The sequence below is a fragment of the Vanessa tameamea genome, chromosome 23, assembly GCF_037043105.1.
Source record: "Vanessa tameamea isolate UH-Manoa-2023 chromosome 23, ilVanTame1 primary haplotype, whole genome shotgun sequence".
NCBI lineage: Eukaryota > Metazoa > Arthropoda > Insecta > Lepidoptera > Nymphalidae > Vanessa > Vanessa tameamea.
In genome coordinates this window covers 7,514,724-7,540,446 of record NC_087331.1, presented here as the reverse complement: position 1 = coordinate 7,540,446, position 25,723 = coordinate 7,514,724, and the positions used below count along the sequence as shown (strand labels likewise).

Here is a 25,723-nt window from a genome sequence, read left to right as displayed (position 1 = left end):
TTTGCATAATAGCCTTGATTTATAGGCAGTAATATACTTATGAATATAATGCTATGAAGAAATTCTCGGATCGTTGGAATCCGATTCTTGTCCTTATAGCTATTTATTGCTCTCTCTAATTCTTCCGTATAATAGTGACGTTTATTGCAAATATATATTTTTTTTAATTCACTACTGCTGTACAGTTTAGATTTGAATAATAATTGAATAAAGCTGATAAATTTGTTATTTTGGGTGAACGGGCTAATCTCAGATACTACTGATCTGATTTGAAAAATTCTTTCAGTATTGGATAGCGCTTTTATCGAGGAAGGTTATGACTAATAGGAGCGTAGTATCAATAGTAAATGTTGCAAAACTTGGAGAAATTATATAGGTGTTCCCGTTGCGTGCGCTGAGCGGTTAAATTTTGGAAACATCATGTATGACATCATCTGTAAGATAGCCGAGCGGCGTCGGGAGCATCTAGTTTATAATAAAAACCGTTAAAATTGAAGTCCATTTAATTTAGCTTCTCTGTTTACTGGATCTTAAACATTTTAATTTTTCATGTATCATATACATACATAGATGAATCATATAAGGTAACGAATACGGAGCTCTGGTTCCCTGGTTATCAGAATTTATATCGTATCGAATTATGAATTTTAAAATAATTGTGCTTGATGGAATTCGAATTCAGATGATTGAGGAGCGCTTTAAGAAAACCGCATTGTAGATGTTTTGCGATTCAACATTTACCAATGAATTTATTTTCACCCAAAACGTAGATAGTTTTATGTCCCAAATGGTATTTGACTCAGCGCCAACATTTTTTCACGAAACGTCTACCGTTTGATGGATTGATATTGATTATTTTTACTTCGAGCCTAAGGCCAGGAAATGGTTAAGCGTTCTTTTTTGGAATAAAAAAGTCTTGAGCGTTAAACCTTAATTACTAACGATCGGTGTTTTATTTTGCTATACATTTTAAAAGGAAATATAACTCGTGGAAAGAGAAATAGAAATTTGTATTTAAAAAAAAAAAAAAAATTTTGATATTCTCTAGTAGTGTACAGGTATTTTATAAATAGTTTACAAAGGTTGTGAAGAGTAAGCCGACTGTAGTAAGAAGCGTGTTCGGCTTGTTTATAGTCGTGATTATAACTATCTAGTGCATAAAATATTAACATAGACAGTATTATAGAACTCTTTATTCAAGTATATTCTTATACGTACTCAAAATCAAAATATTCTATAGACAATTAAGTTCAAACAGCTCTGCTGAATCGTCATGTTACAATGCCGGTTCGGAAAGTAGATTCTACCGAGAAGGACCGGCAAGAAACACAGTAGGTAGTATTTTTCCACGATTTTCATTACAAAGTAGTATGTCAATTAAATTTGTACATATCCTGTCTGGAAATAAACAAATATAATACTAACTTCACGTTTTTTTATCATTAATATAATCTTGTATGGAGTTTTTTTTTGTTATTATGTAAATAAATAAATAAATATTGGACAACATCACATACATTACTCTGATCCCAATGTAAGTAGCTAAAGCACTTGTGTTATGGAAATCAGAAGTAACTTTACCACAAAGACCCAGACTCAAGACAACATAGAAAACTAATGAACTTTTTTGACATGAGATTTAAATTTATTAATAGGTCAAGTTAAGTTATTGTCATATTAGGATTAAATTGAATATAAGACTACCCTCGATTGAACTCACCAGTTATTTTTTATGTCATGTACGGAAATCTACGAAAACGAATTTCATACTGTTTTGTTCCACATTTAAGCGCATTGATGTGTTCCGCATTTAAGCCTAATAACAAATGTATATGACCATTATATTTACGAATAAAGCAGTAAATCCACTGGTGTACCAGATACCTATATTTGTAATAGGATTATATTGCTATTGGACAAATTCGGGAGCAAGCTTCTTTAAATTCATGTTCCGCGTCGACGAAATAAAAAAATGTTCAACTATAATTCTATTTACAAAAATCTTTATGATTTAATATTATCGTTATCAAAGATCTAGTGTGAGTTAGGTATGTTTTTTTTATCCTTTTATATAAATTTGTTACGGTTTCAAGGCTTTGATGTAATGAGATGAAACAGGTCAATTAATCGCTCATTTGTTACGATCGAATAAATGCAATGTAATTTTTTTTTAAACTGTAATATGTTCAGTACATAGAATATTTGTATTAGAACTTTATTATGCTTTAAATTCAGAGAACATCCAAGCTTTTAATAATTTACTATCAGTCACTATTTATTTTAATATCAACAATTTAAGGCCACTGTCGAGTAGTGTGTACACCGCTTTTCATGGGTACGCCACTCCGATGTCCCGGGTGCGATTCCCGGTCGAGTCGATGTAGAAAAAGTTCATTAGTTTTCTATGTTGTCTTGAGTCTGGGTGTTTGTGGTACCGTCGATACTTCTGATTTTCCATAACACAAGTGCTTTAGCGTCTTACATTGGGATCAGAGTAATGTATGTGATGTTTTCCAAGATTTATTATTATTATTACTAGCAAATTTCGTCAAATTTAAATCGATTAATCCACGGTGGAGCAGTATGGCTGCATTAGATTTTTGATTATTTTAGAACCCAGCAGTTTTATTACCTATTTAATCTTACGCAGTATCCTGATAGAGATGTACTTTCTAATACAAAGTACAAAAAAAAACTTAAAGAAATCGATTAGTGTTACTTTTAATCTTTTACCGTTTTCATTTTAGCAACGCCGCGTATTTAATAAAAATACCTTTCAATATTTGAACCTTAAAATGCCTAAATACTTATAAAATGCTGCCTTTAAGTTAGAAAAGTATAGAAAAAAATTTTTAAATCATTTTGTATATTGAGTCTTTACTTGGTAAACCTAATTCGATAAATGAATCGCACTGTTTTAATACAGAAGGTTTATTTCGATTGAATGTGTTTCGTGTACTAGTCAATTTACATATTGTATTTTATGTTCCTATTAGGCTTTTATCTATTTATAATAATTGTAAGTTAAACCAAATGATTATAAAATAAATAAAAAAACAAACACACACATATAAACTTTATGATATATTTAAATCAATTAAGGCGGTTACGTATGTATCATCTGTGGTAATATTGTTAAATACTCTTTACATACATATTACACAACAGATCTTTCTTCTGTCCTTTAATCAGATAGGAATATGATGGGATATTTCTCAGAATCCTAGAGATAAAATATTATTTACTTTTTTTTTGGGGCACACGATGAAATTGGCTACGCAGCCTTGACTGTAATGTCGAACCCTTTTTGCTTGAATTTGCCATCACTTACGCCCACTTCTCATTGACGCACTTACAGTGTTGATAGAATGCCTTGGTCCATATTTAAAGTATACCCCTGATATTTAGAAACCTCATTACCATCCTAGTATCGCCTCGTATGGATTGATTATATTGTAACATGATGATGTTGTATGTGTGTGATCTAATAACTGAGCAAGAGTTTTGTATTTAAATAGCATACTCCCAATATATATAGCATCATATTTAATTTGTGAGCCGAGAGAATTTCAACGAAATTCTGCCACATGTGTATTCCACCAAGCCGCATTGGAGCAGCGTGATGGAATATGCTCCATACCTTCTCCTCAAAGGGAGAGGAGGCCTTAGCCCAGCAGTGGGAAATTTACAGGCTGTTAATGTAAAAAAATAATTTGTCTTGCTGTTTTTGAAGAAATAATACTTAGAACAGTATTTTTAGACGAAGGTGAATCAAGAAATTCTTTCTTATTGTGCCAACAAAACAATTAATGAAAAATCGCTAGTTACAGACAAAAGAATATCGATTAATTTCTATTATATTTCTGGGACAATGGCAGAAGCAAAAGAGTTGAAAATATCGTGTGTAGAAAATCCAATTTCGTATGATTTTTGTACTTGGTTCACTCCTTGAAAGTCGAAATGATCAATAGAAAATGTGAAATGGGAAATTGTTCCCAGCATTTAATTTAGATTTTTGCAGAGCATACTACTGATTAAACATTGTTTTTGCTTGCACTTCAACCGTTAACTTCTTTACTGGATTGAGAACTACAAACCCAACCTTTGTTTACAACTCCACTTACAAACGCATTGGTCCGTATAAATTTTAATGAGTCCACCTCCATGGCGCCCTCTTTTTATCTAGATATTTTTCGCCAGTAATATTATCTTGGAGAACGTCGACAATCAAAGGAACTTTATGCATAGCATCGAAATAAATAAAAATGACTTTTATCCTTTAGAAAAAACGATTCATTTTTGTATAACGTTTCTAAAATTATTATATTCGACATTCGGAAATGATATTCGGACGTAAATAGGACTTCAAAAAATATAACAATGTTTCGGCTATACAGCCTCCTTTGATCCTGTGTTTTTTTTTACAAATGACAGTAAAAACTCATTGAAATTCAAAATCTCTTTGGTGGGATGGGCTTATAGGCTTACAGTTTCAATTGGAATTCGAAATATTTGAGGGAAACATCAAACAAAGGATATATCTCATACAATAGAATTGCATCGTGCCAACGCTTTTCTGATTTAAAGCAAGAGTCACACGTGCGATTAGGTTGGTTTACAACTATTTGATTGTACAATCACTAGAAACCGTAGACTTCCAGCATGCGAGCTTTATCAAAATGAACGAAATAAAAACCAAAACAAACTTTATGTAATATAACAATAAATCAAGAGTTATTAGAATTTAATAAAATACTGTAAAAAGTTGTAAAACTATTGTCGGTTGGTAAAGCAGATCCTCATGAGTTGAATGGCGAAAACATTGTAAATCAAATTATATTTACTTACTAAATAAAACCGATTGTATTATATGCTTACAATTACATAAGTGTATAGTGTTATAATCATTATATATTAATGTTTTTTTTTTAATAATAGGCAAAGTTATAAATATCTGCAGATTTTTTTTTTCATATAATTACAAACTTTCTTCTGGAAGGATATATTGACTGTATGGAGTCGAAACTTCGAGAAATATTTTATTCTTGACATAAATTTAAAAGTTTATCTGTTTCGTTGTCTGTTACCACTAATATTTTATAAAATAACGTACCTTTTTAATGTCGTAGGTAGGCGGACTAGCAAATGGGCAACCTGATAGTCAGTGGTCACCACTGATAAAATATTAAAAGTTACGTATATTACCAATACGCCACCAACCCTGGGAACTGTTTTTTTAATTAATAAATAATAAATATTGGACAACATCACATACATTACTCTGATCCCAATGTAAGTAGCTAAAGCACTTGTGTTATAGAAAATCAGAAGTAACGACGGTACCACAAACACCCAGACCCAAGACAACGTAGAAAACTAATGAACTTTTTATACATTGACTCAGTCGTCAATGTATGTCCTTTGTACCTGTAGTTATACTGGCTCACCCTTTAAATCGGAACACAATATTGTTGGGTTTTATGGTTTAGCGGTAGAATACTTAATGAGTGGGTGATATCTACCCAGATGAATTTCCACAGAAATATCACCAATTAATCTTGTTAATTAATGTTATTATGATATTATATTTTATCAAATATATATTAACAAATGTTTGTACCTACGAATACGCGGATGAAATTCTAAGTTCGAAGTTTGAACAAAGAAGGAGAGATCGAATATTATTTATATGATATACATTAGATTAATAAAACAACCATTAAACGATATAATTCATTTGAGACACACAGACATATTATATAAAAATGTATACATTAAGACACATTCATAATTGGCGTTCATACAGCCAATAACAACACACTTCATATCAAAGTTAAAAAGTGGCTGTGACATACGGACGGACAGACACATACACATGACGAATCTATAAGGGTTCCGTTTTTTGCCATTTGGCTACGGAACCTTAATAATCATCGCGGCTTTTGTGACATTTGGATATTTAATTGTAATAACGTCCAGGTGAGCCTCATTTTTTCTATCTTTGAAAATAGAATGAAAGTCAGTCGAATTTCACATGAATACACATTAATTACTTTAACAGCCTGTGAATTTCCCACTGCTGGGCTAAGGCCTCCTTTCGCTTTAAGGAGAAGGTTTCAAGCATATTCCATCACGATGCTCCAATGTGGGTAGGTGGATACACACGTGGCAGAATTTCGTTGAAATTAGACACATGCAGATTTCCTCACGATGTTTTCCTTCACCGCCGAGCACGGGTTGAATTATAAACACAAATTAAGCACATGGAAATTCAGTGGTGCTTGCCTTGCTTGAACCCGAAATCATCGGTTAAGATGCACGCGTTCTAACCACTGGTCCATCTAGGCTCACAAATTAAATATGATGCTATATATAATGGGAGTATGCAGTCCTATTTAAATACAAAACTCTTGCTCAGTTATTAGATCACACACATACAACATCATCATACAATGGATCTAACCACTGGACCATCTCGGCTCAATCTAGTCATCTACGCAAAACGTAATTACAACAATGTACATGTGTGGGTGTAAATACAGATGCACTCTCTTTTCCCTCACTCTTACAACTCTAGAAAATGATCTAGCCGATACAACCAGAAAGAGTTTAAATGCAGAACCAACGGCCTATGCTTGTGTTCTAATGCACGAGAGAATAAACACACAGCCATCTTCCAGACTAACATAAAAAATTTATTAGTCCAAATAGACGGTTTAAGCGATTTGCAGTCTTATGACCAATCACCAACAAGTCAGTGAAACGATATCATAACCACTTACAGTTCATTCTGAACTGAAAATCCAAGCCGTTTCAATTTGTCCGTATAACAAACCTATACATTGTAAATACATTCAAAGTTAAAATTGTCACTGTAAACAAAACTGTATCTCCTAAATTAGAAACATTTATGTAACAGGTAGTGTTGTAATGAACATGAAAATACCTAAATTGGTACAAACTTAATCCCAAATTAATTTTGCGGCGTAATTTAAACTTTGAGCAGTCCAAATTGAACGACGTCATTGTGGTCTCTATGCAAATCTAAACATTATTTTGAAGTAATATTTTATTTATGTCATGTTAATTTAACTGTTACGTAGTTTAATGAGTGGACATTGCGTTACTTGACTATAATCATACTATTTATTATGTATCGGATTCATTTACCAAATATAATGTCAAGAGCCAAGATGTCTTTGGGAAGAAATTACGTTGGAACATCAAAAGTTTTGGTATTGAATCCAATCAAGCATGAATTTTCATGTGCTTAATTTATGTTCCGCAATGAAGGAATATCGCGAGGAAATCTGTTAATGTCGGATTAAAATCAACGGCACTTTTTTCAAAAGTGATTTATCTCAGTAGCAAGACGTTTACAAGCATTTTTCACTTTATGAACTTTATAAAGTACGAACTGAAATAACTACACAGCATTAAGATAATTTTTAAAACGATGGGAGACGTAACTTCTTTATCACATTTGGGTCGTAAACCAATTATAATACACGTGGACATGTACATACATATAATATTGTCTTGTTATTTTGATCAATGAGCTCGTAATTTTTCCACACGTGTGGCTACACTTTCAAACACGGGTTTAAACAAGAGCATGTTTATTTCTCTCTATACACGAAAAATATCATCTTTATTTTAATCAACATGGTATATCATCAAATTCTATGACTGTCTATTGGCTAGCTATATGTCCTCAGATCCTGATGTCCTGGGTTCAAACCCAGACACATCAGTAAATAGTTATTAGGTTTTTTCATCCAAAAATTTTCATTAGACTGGAGTTTGAGAGTTAGCATTATACTCTCGTGATGATTTAAAGTTGCGTTATACAAATATTTTATTAATCATTGTATCATTGTGATGATTTTTATTCGGTGGTATGGTCCGTGCAAGCCCTTCTGGGTGAGTACTATCGTCTCATCGGGTATTCAACTGTCAAACAGCATTATTGTTGTGTTTCGGTTTGAAGGGTGAGCCAGTGTAACAGGCACAAGGGACATAACATATTAGTTCCCAAGGTTGGTGGCACATTGGCGATGTAATGAATGGTTAATATTTCTCAGAGCGTCATTATCTATGGACGGTGGTGACCACTTACCATCAGGTTCGTTCGGCTACCCATATCATAAACAAATAAAAAATGTAAGCTATAATATTATACAGCATTAAATTATTGTAGTCATCTGTTGAGTTTTATTTTACTGGTAAAAATCACAGTTTGACTCAAAGCATTAAATAATTCGAGCCAAGCGCTCTCACCGGATACTCGTCAAGCGGAAACCATCTTACAACATTCGTAGCTTGTTTTCAAAATTAAAACTGCAGTAGCTAATAAATTGAAATAGTTGCTTTTATACTTCATTTTATCAATCTTACTAATATTATATATTTTTTTTTATTTATAAAGTTTTATAGTATCGATGGACGGATGTTTGATACTAAATTATGCCAGAACGTCTAAACGAATCTGAATGAAATTTATCACAGAGATAGATTTTATAGGCTGGTATAGATGGGTGATGTTTTTTAGGAAAAATGTACCTAATACTAGTTTAACTCATATGTGGACGAAGCGTGCGGAAACTAGAAGATAAATGGATTTAATTGACGATTAAACCTGTGAATTCTGTGTGTATTATTTGTTGTATAGGTAGGCGAACGAATGGTCCATCTAGGGTAGATATCTACGTGATCATCACTGCCCATAAACATCGATGCTGCAATAAATTATACCAGAAATAATCATTCCTTATATAGCCAATACACCAACAACCTTAGGAACGAATAGGTGATGTCGCTCGTGCCTGTATTTACACTGGCTCACTAAAAAGACGACAACAGTAAGTATTGCTGTTACTTTTGATCAAACAATTGATGAATATAATAACCTCATGTCCAATTTTGGATGGTGTGATTTCAGCAGAGACTAACTGCGTAGGACATAGTCTTTATAGTTCGTAAAAGGGTTCTTCATAGTGTGTAAACTGGTGTATTCTTTATTTACTTACTCGCATAATCCTATTTTACAACAAAGAATTGTAGTTAGGCGATTTTAAATCCTGACCCCCAAATACAGAGTTGTTATTGAGAATTTTTGGTTTGGAGCCCAACGCTTCAGAATCTGCGGAAAGTCTTAGGCTAGCTAAATTGTTCATTGAGGTAGTTGACATCGATCGAATAAGATTAAGTGACTTAATATGGCGTGAAACAAAAATCCAATGAGATTAAATCGGTGTATGTTTTGGTGATAACATTACAAAGACGCATTGCAGTTCCAGCGAAGTCGGTAAAAGTTATTGTTCAGCAAACACTTCAAACGTACTTTTGTATTCCTTACAACTATCTTCATTTTTTTACAGTCTTAAAAACAAAACACAACAAGGTATAATTACGACTTGCCATTCTCTTGGAATTTTATCCAAAGTATTTTTTGTATAAAAATGATAATATCTCACCAACTGCACGATGTGAAATATTATTAAAAATACGAATTTAAACTTACAATATAGTTATATGTTGTACTTTAATATATGTTTATATTGATTGATTCCTGGACGATTTGAGTCCCGGACGTGCACATGTGTGTCCGCCAACAAAGGTTCCCTTACTTTTATAATCGGTCACCTACCGAAAAGTCTGAATCACTCCGTTAAATATGAGCACGTCATTATGACGCTTAATATTATTTCCGAGAATTTAAAATCCCTTTTAACGAGACTGTCGGCCCGTATAATTTTATACAGGCTGTTGTTTGTTTATATTACTCAAAATCATCGGAATCTATTAAAAAGAAAAAAAAATAGGTTATTAAAAAAAATTTATCATGAAAATCAAATGTATTTTTGAGTATTTTCTTTTCTCGTATTTGAACATCCAAGAACACTCGAAAAAAATTCATCTGAGTGTACCGGTACAAAAATAAATTTAAATAAACGTGATTCGACGGTCAATGCCGCTTGTGATTGTATCTGATATACGGAATGAAATGTTTATATTAAATTCGGATATTTTTATTCATAAAACTGTACCTTTAAAATATATTTCCCTTGAATATTCAATCCGAATCAGCGACAGATAATTCCACGTCCAATTATTTTGGACTCAGGCCCGATAATAAATAATTGTTATATTTCAATATCCACTCGACAGTACTTTATATCTTGAAATTTATACTTACGGATATTCAGCGATAGAGACGCCAATAGAATGAGCGAGAACGCAGTCATGTTGATTGGTTTTTCTGTAACAAAACATTTGATTATTAAAGATAAAAATATTACGTTTTCGACACGATTGTACTTGTATTTTAATCTGGTATTCTGAAAAACTGATACGAGTACACTGCTTATGCATTGTATTTTATTATTATTAAATGATGGGAGTACATTTTCAATGTCGACTTTAAGAGCAATAAGTTTTTGTATTCTAAGGTTCATTTCATTCATATGTACTGAGTTACCCTGCCCTTTGCTGCTTTTTTTCGTCACTGTACTAAAAATAAAAATCCTTTTGACGTCATTGTACTTCTCTTCTAATAGAGCGATATAAGTTCGTAATTTTTATAACAATATCAATATAATGTTCTATAAACATATTTATAATGTATACACTAATTGTAGCGTATTTAGGTTTATGCGTACATTGAAACGTCAATATTTGTCTATGGAATGATTTGACGTATGACGTACTTCCTTTTTCTCTTCCCTTCTCGTGTGAGCCGCGGTAACGTGTGTTGTGTGAGTGCGCCGCGCTTTTGAAATTAGCTTGTGTAACGGACTTATCCTTCTCCTGTAATATCACCCATCCCTTTGGCTGTGTTCTTCGAGTGTATGAAGACCAAGGGAGCGCTCCCAAGAAGAACGTGTCTTCATAAGTCAGAGCCCAGTTTTGAGGTAACATCTCCCCTTTTTCCTTAACTACAGTCCATTTTTCTCTCGCACGTACACTAATATTATCTGTCTGTGTGTTTGCTGATTTTAACGGTCAAACCACACAACCGAATTTGATGGAATTTGGTAAGAGTAAGATTGAACCCCAAGGAAAAACACAGTCACTTTTTATGCCAAACTCCTGACAACCAAACCCAAACCGCAAGCAAAGCCGCGGGCGACAACAAGTCTTCTATATTAAGAGTAAAAATAACTCAAAACTTATTTTACCTATAGGCATTTCATGTTAGTTAATCATATTGTACGAATGCGTTCTTGACAGATCCATGATCGAAGGAACGAAGTAACTTCGAGGTGGCAAAGGATCGGTAGAAATGTTACTCTTTATTATATAAGTTTGCATTCAAATTATTTTCAAATAACTAATTTATTTATAGTGACCGTAACACTTTATTTACATAAGAATTATTTACAACAAGCCTTGACTATATATAAATACGAATTAAAAATAGTTACTGTACAAACCATGACCGCGTGGAATGGTGGCAAGAATGCTAGCAGCATTTCCACGTTGAATTGTAAATACGATCCGTTGGGCAAATAATGAACCCTCCTGTCACCAATAAGGCGAGGTGTTATACTTTAAATAAATGTTTTTGCACTACTATTTTTTAGTAGGAGAGTGGTAGTAGTAGGTTCAATAAGAAAATAATATTCTACACAATACGTACTGTGTCATGTAAACTGTTTATTTTTATTGACATGATCAGCCGACAAACGAGAGGAAGGTATTCTTATCAAGCGGATTAATTAATGTCATATAACATAACATAATCAGCCTGTAAATTTCCCACTGCTGGGCTAAGGCCTCCTCTCCCGTTGAAGAGAAGGTATGGAGCATATTCCACCACGCTTGCACGCGTGGTAGAATTTCGTTGAAATTAGACACATGTAGGTTCCCTCACGATGTTTTCGTTCACCGCCGAGCACGAGATGAATTATAAACACAAATTAAGCACATGAAAATTCAGTGGTGCCTGCCTGGGTTTGAACCCGAAATCATCGGTTAAGATGCACGCGTTCTAATCACTGGGCCATCTCGGCTCTGTCAATCTATACATATATATATTTACCCTTGATCACGCTGTAACTTGAGAACGACTTTGTCAACTTCATACATTTGAAGTTTTCAATACACGATTTGTCTAATAGGCACTATGATCCAATAAAAATCGATAAAATTGCATCCGTGCGAAGCCGGGATTGGTCGCTATTTTAAAATATAATGTAAATCTTGATTATTAAAACACTGATTGGTTCCTGATATATTAAAGATGTATCCATTTAACTATTAATCTAACATTTAAACATTAATTTTGTAATTAAAAAGAAAAAACTGTGAACATACAAGTTTCTAAAATTGTTCATTTTTTACGTACCTTTTGCACTAACGGTTTCGATATTATATTACATATATAATAATAATATAATTTTTCAAATTATTCAGTGTTCATAGGTCTACGTCCATTGACGTGAACTTAAGTGACCACAAGTGACAACACAACTTCAAAAATCTTAAATTTTTAACATTTTAATAAAACTCCTTCAAAATAACATTAAAAAATAAGAATAACCAGAGGCGTAGCTATAAGGTTATGTCGAGCAGTACACCAAAGCTAAATCAGCGTTATTAGAGAAGCGTTGTTTTACCGCGTATTCCGAATTGCGTTAAGCCCTTATTTTTACATTTACTCCGAAGTTTCGTTACGCGTAGCCCTATCTGACGCCCACTATACACGTTGTAACATCTAATTCGACAAAACACTTACGCCGATATAATGTTTATTCGTTCAGAACATCCAATAGAAGCAACAATGTTTATAAAATATATAATACATACAAAAACAGTTAACAGATATTATATAATATCCGTAGGGAGTGTCTTAAACCCAGGTTCAAATGAAGGTTGTCAAATCTTGAACCATTGGTGAGACACCACAGAAGGTCTCTTGAGAAATATTTGGGGGGGGGGGGGGGGGGGTCAGAACTCTTTTTGCATTTGGGCGCTTGTTGTGCTTAAGACGGGGCTGCTTATTTGTGCCCCTAGTATGATTATAATTATACACCAATTGTCGTAGCCGTCATCGTACAATTAATAACAAAAAAAACAGACATTCGTGTTAAATAAATTATTATATTTTGCGAAATATATAACACGTCGAGTTTTGTTGAATCACTAATAGAATTTCAAGTCACTAACAACACAAGTTCGTAAACTATTAATTGTCGAAGTTGGTACGTTCATTGCGAATTCAAAGCTATTTATTAAAAACTAAATTATTTAATACAATCGTTTCAAAACTTTAAATAATTATTTATACGACGATATTGTATGATCTACCTGTCCATCCTACTCTGCAGTCTGGATATCTTATCCCATAGGGCATAGGGCAGTACTTATTATGCTTGATATATTACTATGATTAAGACGGGTTTTTTTAGTTGATATTATTATGTTTACGATATGAGGATACATTTCTTTTTTTATGATAGACAACGCCCATAGACAGTGGCGCTGTAAGAAATATTAAACATTCCTTACATCACCAATGCGTCACCAATCTTGTGAACTAAGATGTTATGTCCCTTGTGCCTGTAGTTACACTGGCTCAATCACCCTTCAAACTGGAACACAACAATACTGAGTACTGCTGTTTGGCGGTAGAATAGTGCTTCTTATCTTTATATGGTTGATAGTTACCAATGGATGATATGGTAACTAGTTTGAAGGGTGAGTGAGCCAGTTTAACGACAGGAAAATGAACACAACATCTAGTTCCTCAGGTTCATAGAACGTAAGTGTTATGAGAAATGGTTAATACTTCTTACAGCGCTATTGTCTATGGGTGGTGGTGTACCATTTGCCCGTCCGCCTACAAATATCATTAAAATAAAATTAAATAATAATAATAATAGAAAGTATATTTTATCAATGCTTTTAAAAAATATACATGGGATTTTATTTTATAATAAAGTCCCGACTGAGAATCACTAGTCATCCGTCAGTAAGCCTGATACGATCGGAAAAATATCTGGCCTTATCTCAGCTCATCTTACCGTCTAGAGAACAACTAATAAAACTCCTATCAACATGTATAAGATAGGTAGTTAGTCCGAGGGCAAGATCAATTCACATGCCATGACGGCAAACGTCATGAGTCATGAACCCTTTCCGCCACCGCTCTCTACTGAATATGAGCTGCGTATAATATATATGTACATAGTCGTCATGTAATGTGAAACACATATTTAGTTTAATTTCAAATCCCTATTTTAAGTTTAGTTAAAGGCTTTCTTTATGGCTATGTTTATATATAAGTTGGTAGTTAAAATAATAATAGGTATATATAAAAAAAAAATAATCCAAAAACATTATCTTCTCTCTCGTAATTATGAACAAAATAAAGACAGAAATAGATAAATTAAAAAAATGCATAACTTTAAAAGAAAAATCGTAAAAAAAAAATGATCCAACTTAAGCATTTCAAACACGTATTTAACAAAAAAATATTCAACGAAATATCTTTGTTTTAAGAGAAAACAAATTAATGTCCCAATTCGTACATAATAACCTGAAACACAACACAACAAGAAATAAAACGTAAAAATAAAAAGTTAGTCAGTAAAAAAGTTTAATAGCTCTAATGCCCTTCGTAAATACAAATACTTCCAAGTTTCGTAATTCCACGATAATCCTTCAAAGGGACGTTAAATCCGAGGAAGTTGGAAAGCAAACAAACATCTTGAAAAGATTTAAAAAACCCTGAAATCTTAAAACGTTGAGTTGCTCTCAAACACGAGGGTCGCTTTGGTGACATTACACGGTAGCTAGACGTGACACAGGTAACGACACACCGAGCTGTGACGTGACTCTTTGAGATATATTATAATTTATCGAATTCATAAAATTAAGTTCGAATTTTAAAAATTTACAAATATTTATAAGTTTTCATTTTTTTAGAGATAAATCTTGACCGACGGTTTCAGCATAAATCCAGATAAACAACAAAGAGTTTCCATTTGGAATGATTGTGTTTATTCTGCATTTAATGATAAATTTGAAAAAAAAAAAATAAATAAGAATGTTACACTATAAGACTACAAATAAAATAAATAAAAAAATTGACATAATATAGGATAAAACAGTTCATGAGTATAAGAGATCACTTTTTTAAATGAAAAAAAAAAAAAAAATAGCTTTTTATAAGATTTAGGTTTGTGAGCATATCTGTATGTTTCAACGTATATCGAGAAATCATAAGTCTTAGATACATTTCTAATTCTATAACTCGTAATTAAATAATGATGTAAGAAACATACATATTTTTACATATATAAACAATATGAATAGGTACGATATTTCGTCCAGGCTTTTCTTTAAATTGTGTATTACTTAAGGTTTTGTTGGCAGGTAGAAAACAGCCAACGAAATTTCAATATTTGTATTGTAAGATTTAATCCGCGGGTATTTAACTTTTACAATTGCCAAAAAATAAAAAGTACGATACTATGACATAATACTATATATGATGATAATTCAAGAAAAGGATAAAAAATGTGCAGTAAGTATTCCTAGATTGTCAGGATAAATTTTTATACCTATATGTTACTGTAAAAGCTCGAACTAAGGTAAATCTTAAGATTTTCCAGTAAAACCTAAGATTTACCGACATGAGTTGGTAAATGTAAGTATTTATTATAAAGGAACGACTTTTTCGGACTTTTACCATTCCAACCTAACCTAATATGTAAATCCTAAGATTTACCAAGTGAATGATGGTAAAAGTTCGAATCCCAAAGTTTTATGGACATTTACCATTCATAATCGGTAAATCTTAGTAAATAATGAACGGAGAAAATAATAACTACTTAGTTTTTTGCCAGTGAATCAACATTCGAAACCGGAGGTAACTTTAACTTGTTATAAATCATGTAAAGTTATAATTATGAAAGCACTTCAAAAGCCGTAGTCTGTTGATTATTTCAGACTATTTGAAAATACAGTGATTTTGTCGTAATGTCTCATTTTGCGCGATGTCGTCCAAATATGTAGATTTTAATCCATTTCTAACCAATACTACATCAATATCAAAGAAATTGAGTGTTTGTATTCCATGCGTTCCTAAACCTTCTTCTGTTTAGACTAGCTATGGTTCCTGCGCCAACAAAATCTAATATTGAACCCTTTATTTGTTCAATTTGAATTTTTAGTTATCTCAGTGTGTAGACAACTTATCACGAAAACATTACCTCAGCAGCCACTTTATTTGAACATGTCTTTAATTTTATCCTTAAGTCAAAATTTTAGTCGAATTTATAATAATTTTACGTAAATTCCTAGTCCTAATCCACAATATTTAAAAAATATAATAGTAAAACATTAAAATACAATTGGAAGTTTTTGTAAAATTTAAAATTGGTAGGAAAATTCCAAATATCACCCGCACCACCTAGATGTCCGAAAATCCACAACAGCGCGATTTTTAAGACACTTTCTGCCTCGCACAACCACTCTGTGGAACCAGCTTTCGCCGGCGGTTTTTCCGAACCGATACGACTTGGGAACCTTCAAGAAAAGAGCGTACTCTTTCCTGAAAGGCCGGCAACGCACCTGCAAGCCCCCCGGTGTTGCAGATGTCCATGGGCGGTGGTAGTCACTTTCCATCAGGTGAGCCTACTGCTCGTTTGCCACCTCTACTATAAAAAAAAAAAAGATTGACAAATAAGTCACGTGATGGTCAGTGTTCACCAGTTTATATATACATTGTCACTGTAAGAAATATTAGCCTTCTCTTCGAAGATATCATCTATCTTGGGAACTAAGATGTTAAAGCATCCCTTGTGCTTATACTGGCTCGCTTACCTTTCAAACCGAGACACAAAAATCTATATATGTAAATATAAAATGGAAACAACAATTATATTATATTATAGGATTGTGTTTTATAAATTTTGCGCGGGTAAAGTCGCAGGTTCAGCTAGTATAAATGTATATATTGTGTATAATACGTATTTGTGATCAACAACATGATAAACATGGGATCAAAAAGTTTTAACTGTACATTTAATAAAATTCAATATACAGAATTAATAACTAAATAAAAATATTTAATTCTATAATAGTAAAAAATATAGTAAGATATGGACTTAACTCAGTTTGTGCAGCGTTCATACATCAGTTTACATAAATATCACGGCCTGTATTCATTTTACACACAACGAATATGCAGACGAAACGAAGGCTGTAAAATTGCTTCTAGTAAAAACAACCTTGTTTATTTTTTTAGTCAGGGTCAAGATCGAACCTGCGACTTTTTACATCGCTAGGCGGCCCTTTAACCATTGCATTATTGACACTAATAAATTTTACTATTAAAATATATTGTGTTGTCGATTAAAGCTATGTTTACTTCCACCTTTAATCAATCCCGGAGTACGGACAGCAGTTATAAGTTTTTGGTCTCTAAATATTTCCAAGATGGCCGAGAGAGCCGAGATGGCCCAGTGGTTAGAACACGTGCATCTTAAACGATGATTTTGGGTTCAACCCCAGGCAAGCATCACTGAATTTTCATGTGCTTAATTTGTGTTTATAATTCATCTCGTGCTCGGCGGTGAAGGAAAACATCGTGAGGAAACCTGCATGCGTCTAATTTCAACGAAATTTTGCCATTTGTGTATTCCACCAACCCGCATTGGAGCAGCGTGGTAGAATATGCTCCATACCTTCTCCTCGAAGAGAGAGGAGGCCTTCGCCCAGCAGTGGGAAATTTACAGGCTGTTAATCCAAAAAAAAAAAAACTTCCAACGTAAATATAGTAATAGATAAATTCCTAGCACAAGATTTGTCTTGTGATAGGAATTTATCTATTGAGGACATAAAACTAGATATAAAACATAAACTAGATAGACTTATGACGGGTCAAGTTTTACGATCACGCTTACATGGTGTTATGAATTTACGGTTTATTAGACGGACGGACTAGGATTGATGTGGCATTTCGTCAGGTTTTACGAGTATGCTGAACACATTTTCTTAATCTTATATATTTGAAAATAAAGATAACTTTTTTGTAAAGCCAAAGTTATCCTTTTTTATGTTTATTTTTCATATGACTTTTTTTTTTAAATACACTTAATGTCCTCCAACTCAGTTATGATCTCCAGTCATTTAGGTCAGAAGATTTAGAGGTCATTCAACCAAGATGTTCCAATTTGGGTTAGTTCACAAATTTGAAAGAAATTGTGACAATCATTACATCGATACTAGGAGGAAAGATAAACTACTAACACCTAGTTTCCGCCTTCGCAAAGTTATAATAAGATTCCACAGTTATTTTTAACTTGCCCTATTAAAAAATTTAAAGTTCATGTCAAAATTAATATTAATTTTCAGGCAGAATATATAAAAATTCAATTGTTCTTTACTGATATACTCTGAAATTAACTTTCCGTAACGGTAGTTGTAGAAACATTTACTTTAATAGTGTAACATGACGATTCAAAATTACTTTTATAAGCCTATTTGAATAAAGAATATTTTGATTTTGATTAATTTGATTTTCATAATTTATAGCAGATTGTCCTATGGATACAAGTTTCAACACGATATTTTCCTTCATTCCCTTCCTTCACCTGAATATTTAATGGTGCAAAAGCTATTCGATAAGATGTCCAAGCAAGAGCAATTAGTTAAGTGGGCTTGGGAACCAACTTAGAAGCTGCATGGAACATAACAGACATAATACAGGAGACATAACATACATATATAATTGTATTTAACTAACATGACTGTATTTTTAGATGTTGAAAAAGAGTAACTAGTGAGTTTCTTGCCGGTTCTTCTCGGTAGAATCTACATTCCGAACCGATGGTAGCTTTACTTTAAATAGTTTGTTAAATGACGATTCAAAAGTGCTTGTAAAAGCCTACTTGAATAAAGTATACTTTGATTGATTTATTGATTACAGGTACACCAAGTTGGAACACAACATTTTTGCAGACATAATGTATAGATTTTAGTGTAAGATTAATTGTAAAAACGTGTCCGCTCACGTTAAATTCTTAAATATGTTTCTTCTTTCTCGCTTTTTAAAATAGTCCAATAATTTTAACCGAATTATGTCAACAAGAGCCGAAATGGCCCACTGGTTAGAACGCGTGCATCTTAACCGATGATTTCAGGTTCAAACCCAGGCAAGCACCACTGAATTTCATGTGCTTAATTTCTGTTTATAATTCATCTCGTGCACGGCGGTGAAGGAAAACATCGTGAGGAAACCTGCGTGTGTCTAATTTCAAATTTGAAATTCTGCCACATGTGTATTCCACCAACCCGCATCGGAGCAGCGTGGTGGAATATGCTCCAAACCTTCTCCTCAAAGGGAGAGGAGGCCTTAGCCCAGCAGTGGGAAATTTACAGGCTGCTAATGTAAAAATGTAATGTATGTCAACAAATCAGTCATTTATCGAACTGCCAAATCTACGGAATCTGTTAGATGAAAGCCGGAAGCTTGCGGCGGCTGATCAAGATTAATTGAACGGCTATCAATAACCCCGTCATTTCGTGCTAAGCGATTACTGGCCCATATGATGCCGTTCTATTTATCGGTGACACTAGTGATGGCTAGATGTACGTTTGATGACTAATCTACAAACGGAAAGTGATAAAATAGCAACACTTGGTGTTAAGGGTTTGTGCAAACACGTAATACAGCAGTACTTGTTATATTTGTGTTTTAGTATCAAGGGTAAATGAGCCAGTAGGTTATCGTAAGTATAAAAATGATGACACGGTGTTCATACTATTTAATAATATGCGGTATATTGGATGGGCAAGATTGCAACATCCGCTATTATGTTTCATTAGTTCTGTTTCGTTTTTGTTTAATTAAATGTATTGTTACATCAGGCATTGCTGTTAGTTACCAACCTTTGTTAGAAATTTACAGGAACCAAACAACGTATTTTTTAAATAAAGCAATGGTACTTTGTATAGTTCCAAACAGAATTCTAGGAATAAATGAATATATCAGCATAACAGAAGACCTTTAACAATATGATGTACATTGCGTATAACGTAACCAACGGTGCCTTTTTATAGTATAGGTAGGACGAGCAAATGCTTCATCTGATAGTTAATGGGCACCACATTCCATTGACAATTTGACATTGGCACTAAGAATTATTAACAATTCCATACATCGCCAATATGTCACTAACCTTGGCTGAGACGTTTTGTTCTGTTACTGCAGTTAAACTGGCTCAATGGCTTCAAACCAGAACCAAACTTGTACAAAGTTCTCTCAAAGTAGGACATTATCAATAGATCAAAATTAAAGAAAAGTAAAAAAAAACAAATTCAAAACATGTGAATTCATAAATGATTGCTCAAACTTTCAATAATTATTATGATCTAATTTTGACCAATAAGCAAATACTAATATATTCATACAAGATAAAAGGACATGCCTTGAAATATATTCGTAGTGATTATTATAAAACTATTTATGACGTTGAAAGCCACACCAATGATATTATGAGCTTGAGTGTATATCTCCGAAAATATTGTATATCTAATCTCGCTTTGGAACCGACCAAAACGTTCATATTGCCAGTAAAATCTGGCATCTTACCCTCAGAAAAACAGGCAGTATGTCACGACTAACGCAATATTGGATTCAAACTTGCCGTACACATGATCTGTTGTATTCATATATTTGATGTGTTTGATATTTGACGCATAATTCTGTAGGAGTATTCTGTAAGAAGAAACTCGAAACCCACTGCAGAATATGACTGTGAAATGACAAAATAAGTGAAAAAAATGTTCAAATCATGTAAATTCATACGTTTGCTCAAACTTAAAAAAAAGTTTCCTCGTCAATTGTCACATAGATTTAAGATAAATTTGAAGTCTATACAACGTCTGGAGATCTATATATCTATATGGTATCTAATGTTGGTTGTCCTACTGAAAATAAAATAAAATGTGATTCGTGATATTGACAATAATTATTTAAAAAATATATAAAATACACGTAACTAATTTTATTGGCGAATATATAACGAATATATGACGTAGAATCTTATTGTTGTTGATACATCTTAACCTTCATAAGTCTAAATTTGAATGTATCTGTCAAATCAAATTAAATAACTTCTACAAGCTCTTGTAATTGCATTTAAACAATAATATATTGCGAACGTGTCAAAATTAGTGGTTCATTGCTCATAACTATTGAATAGCAGTTTATGTAAATTCGTAAGATGTTCAAGACCTTGGAAGAAAGTATTTTGAATAGGTCATATCTTAAACATAAGTTGCTAAATTATTAATATCATTGACCTGTTTTATAAATTTTCTGCGTATAAAATATATATTTAATCATATAATGCTTGTTTTAATTCAGCGATATTTTATTATGTTCCAAGAATAAATAAGCGTGCAAAATGTAAATTTCAATAATGATAAATTGTATACGAATAGGATTATAAAAATGTATGTAACATCAGTTTCTTTTGTAATTAAATTTTACTATTATAGAATTAAATATTTTTATTTCGTTATTAATTCTTTATATTGAATTTTATTAAATATACCGTCAAAACTTTTTAATCCGATATTTATCGGATCAGAAATACCCAATATATACGATGTTGCCAATCCTTGGCACCTTGCTAGTACTTTGGCATATTATTAAATTTGTTAATATAAAAATATCATTTGTTAACGAGCGAATAATCTACTAAGATTATTTTTCAAAATAATGTTATCAATCGATCACATAAAAAACACAAAGGACTCTAAAAACGTATTGATAATAATCAGACGAATTTTGCGAAATCAAAATAAAAATTCGGATTCTGTATGATATCAGGGATTAGCGACAAAACATCGAATCCCGGACGCTTTTAAACAAATGACATCGCGATACGCCATCAGAGTTCGTACTCAAAAAAATTAATAGTTCATTCATGCATAGTTTTTGCATACAAAATAGTCGTTCGTATGGAAACGCATATCTGATATTAATCACAACTGTTTGGGAGCAGTCTTTTGTTGGAATTAAAAAAAAATGTTTTGTGTGCGTTCGCGTATTAAAACTTATATTTCGCGAGGGTGCGCGGTATGATTGATTTTTCGACTTTTGTTTGTGATATTAATATTCAAGTAACAATGAGGGAGACCTTTTTTAATTAATATATTATAAATTTAATTGCTTATTATTTATAGGAACTAATATAATTAAAAGATATATAATCCCAATAGTTATATAACGCGGATCTTAAATGGTGGGTACAAATCAGGACAAGTGGTTTAATTATCCATTTTAATTTTGTCTCACTTGCTTAACAATGAACTAAAACATCAAAATGAGGATACGTAACAATAATAAAAAAAATAAAAGTATATATGTATATATCTAACAAAAAATAGTAAAGAAAATACAAAATTAGTAGCAAAAAAAAAACGATCACAATCCCGTTAAATTTGTGTACAATTCAGCTTCCAAGATGGGTTCCGAAGCCGCCGCTGATTTTTAATTAGCTTTTGAGTTGACGGGCCGAGTCAATGTGCCAGAGCATGCTATGTAAGATGAACATGGATACAAGTATAACCACTATCAAGAAGAAGATTCTTTGTATAACTTCTAAACTAAACATTTAACAGGGCAGAAGAATAATTGTGAGGCACATAACATTAAACTAACCACTGCAGGGCTACGGCCTCCTCTCCCTTTGAAGAGAAGGTTTGGAGCATATTCCACCACTCAGCTCCAATGCGGGTTGGTGGTTATACATGTGGCAGAATTTCGTTAAAATTAGATACATGCAGGTTTCCTCACGATGTTTTCCTTCACCGCCGAGTACGAGATGAATTATAAACACAAATAAAGAACATGAAAATTCAGTGATGCTTGCCCGGGTTTCAACTCGTAATCATCGGTTAAGATGCACGCGTTCTAACCACTGGACCAACTGGGCTCTCTTTTGTGAGTCATTTAAGGTTATTTATGAACTAACTAACTACAGGTACTAGGGACATAACATCTTAGTTTTCACAGTAGGTTGTGCTTTAATATTGTAGATGTTGACCGTTACCATATGCCAATCTGTCAACCGATTTATAAAGGACGTACCCGTGATAATCGTATAACATCATATGACCATACTGTGTTACATTTAGTGTGTACGTTATGAGTATGTCTTTGGTCCCATATATTAATAATAATAATACTTTATTGCAGAAAAAAAATGTTAAATATTACAGGAGTGCAGCCCTGACTTCTAAAATACTGTTAAAATAAGTTTTCAAGGCTAATTTTCTTAATTTAAATTATTCCAAATCGTGATTGCTTGAGTGTCTGTGTTGTGTGCTGTCTGTGTCCGCACATGTGTAAGTGTGGGTTGGGCCTGAGCAGATATATTTTGATAGGTATGAAGCTTATACATATATTAAAAAGTTCCATTTATAGAGGCATACTAAGAGAAATAATTAATAATATCTCATCATAACAACACCATAAAAACTGGTTTCATTAAGTTCGGCTTAAGTTTGTTTTCCATAAAATATATGGAGAGAAAATGGGTGCATATTTTTCGTTTTACTTTATATACATAACTAGCGAAATGCAAATATTGTACTTCTAGTAAAGCAATTGTCCTGGCAATTTGTTGAACGATATCGAAGTTGAGAGCGGAGATGGCCCAGTGGTTAGAACGCGGGCATCTTAACCGATGATTTCGGGTTCAAACCCAGGCAGGCACCACTGAATTTTCGTGTGCTTAATTTGTGTATATAATTCATCTCGTGCTCGGCGGTGAAGGAAAACATCGTGAGGAAACCTGCATGTGTCTAATTTCAACGAAATTCTGCCACATGTGTATTCCACCAACCCGCATTGGAGCAGCGTGGTGGAATATGCTCCATACCTTCTCCTCAAACGGGAGAGGAGGCCTTAGCCCAGCAGTGGGAAATTTACAGGCTGATTATGTTTATGTTTATCGAAGTTGAAGATACGCTGCAGCACAGAGTGAATAATATGAAAAATTTCTTCATAAGTGATGTCACTGTCATACATCGTAATACCAGGACTCGACTCACGAAGTTTATTTGAGCGGATAAGAGTTTGGGGCTCTTCCGCGAGATAGCACCGCTGTATGCTCGACCACCAGTGGAGCGTCCTCTACCTTAGGAACTCCTACTGACCTGACATCTGCTTCATCTGCATCGATTGAATTTAACAAGCACCGGACGCCATCCGATTGAGCCACTGGGTCACGTCTGACCCTAGCCCTTTAAATATAAAACATTGTTGAGGTAGCCCAGCTACCAGTAAGAAATTGCGGGTACGACGTAAATGATCAAGGCCCGTCTTCTGTCTTTTACTATACCCTGTACTATTTCTCTATTTGTCAAACAGACCATTTATATGCGTACAGCGTACAGAGACCGCTAAGCGATAACATAACATCGGTACAATTTATCTCTGTCTGTTATTTTATTATTTGGTATAATTTGTATTTTTTTTTTATCTACATACATATATATGTCAGCGTATCGATAACGCCATCTTTTAAATTACGAGAAAACAAGATTTGACAGCTAGTCTCTCTTGTGAAGCGTTGCATTGAGGATCGGCAGGAATGTTGAACGCCGCCATTATTGTTGAGAAGTCAACTGCAAGCACTACCATGCCTGTGGCGAATCGCCTTTATGCTTTATAATTTTTATATTAAGATGTTGTAATTTCTTACAAAAGAATAAACGAAGGGCTTATACTGATAGAGATGGAGATCTGCCTTTATATATAAGAAGAGCTAGTTAACTCCTCGAATAAGTGATAATGTCTGATGTCTCATTGCTTGTAACGATTTTAACCTATTTTTGTTATGATATTACGCAAAAACCGGTCACGCTTTTTCCATCTATAAATATACAAATTCTTAACCCAATTGGGTTAAATTTGCGAGAGCGTAAAATACGAACAAAAACATGCATTATATGATATGCATTTAATTTAAACTATCAAACTTAACACAGTTACAGAAAACATAATATCCTTTACTTTTTAAAAATAAAATACGATCCTTCTCTACAAGCTGCATGTAGGCTTTATATTTATAAAATTAAACACATACTAACGTTTTAGTATAACACTAGATCTATTCCGTAATAACAAATTTGAAAACTCACCACAGAAGATGATCGTGAAATGTCCGAAAATTATGAATAAGCACGCATTTAATAGAAAAGACGACGAAAAACCGGGTGAGCTAACTTTAATTTTCGTGTGCTTAATTTGTGTTTATAGTCAATTTCGTGATAAATTTATTTGTAAGGTCGCTTCTCGCTCCAGGAAAAGCCAGAATGTATGTTATGGATGAACATCTACCATAATAATATTATATATGACGGAGTAGCCTGTCCTGGCTTGTTTTTAAAAAACATGACGTCGGCATTGCTGACGTCATGAATGTCAGAGTTTGGACTTCTATCCATCCTTGAAGGTATGAAATTAAACTCGGGAAATATTCTTCTCTGATTTATTCCAATCTGAGGAGGTCCGATCGCTCCGACGGCTCGAACAAGCCTCTCGATACCGGCGGGCGTTCGGCCTTTTGTAACAAAAATGGGTGGGGGCACTATACACTCAATATAACACCTATTTATGGACGGTGTATTATGGTAAATATTATCAATTTAATAATCAAACAGTTTACAATTATTAAGAATAATTAAAACAATA

The 25,723-nt window shown here is 33.2% G+C and overlaps 1 protein-coding gene and 1 long non-coding RNA gene across 2 annotated transcripts in view; both read right to left on the bottom strand.

The window, feature by feature from the left end:
• Positions 1-25,723, bottom strand: part of LOC113404173 (cell adhesion molecule Dscam2-like) — a 399,093-nt gene that overhangs the window by 153,850 nt on the left and 219,520 nt on the right. The window lies entirely within an intron of this gene.
• Positions 1-25,723, bottom strand: part of LOC135193966 (uncharacterized) — a 54,498-nt gene that overhangs the window by 7,592 nt on the left and 21,183 nt on the right. The window contains exon 2 of the long non-coding RNA XR_010309526.1: positions 10,199-10,261. This is a non-coding gene — a long non-coding RNA (uncharacterized LOC135193966). The remainder of the gene's footprint in view (positions 1-10,198; positions 10,262-25,723) is intronic.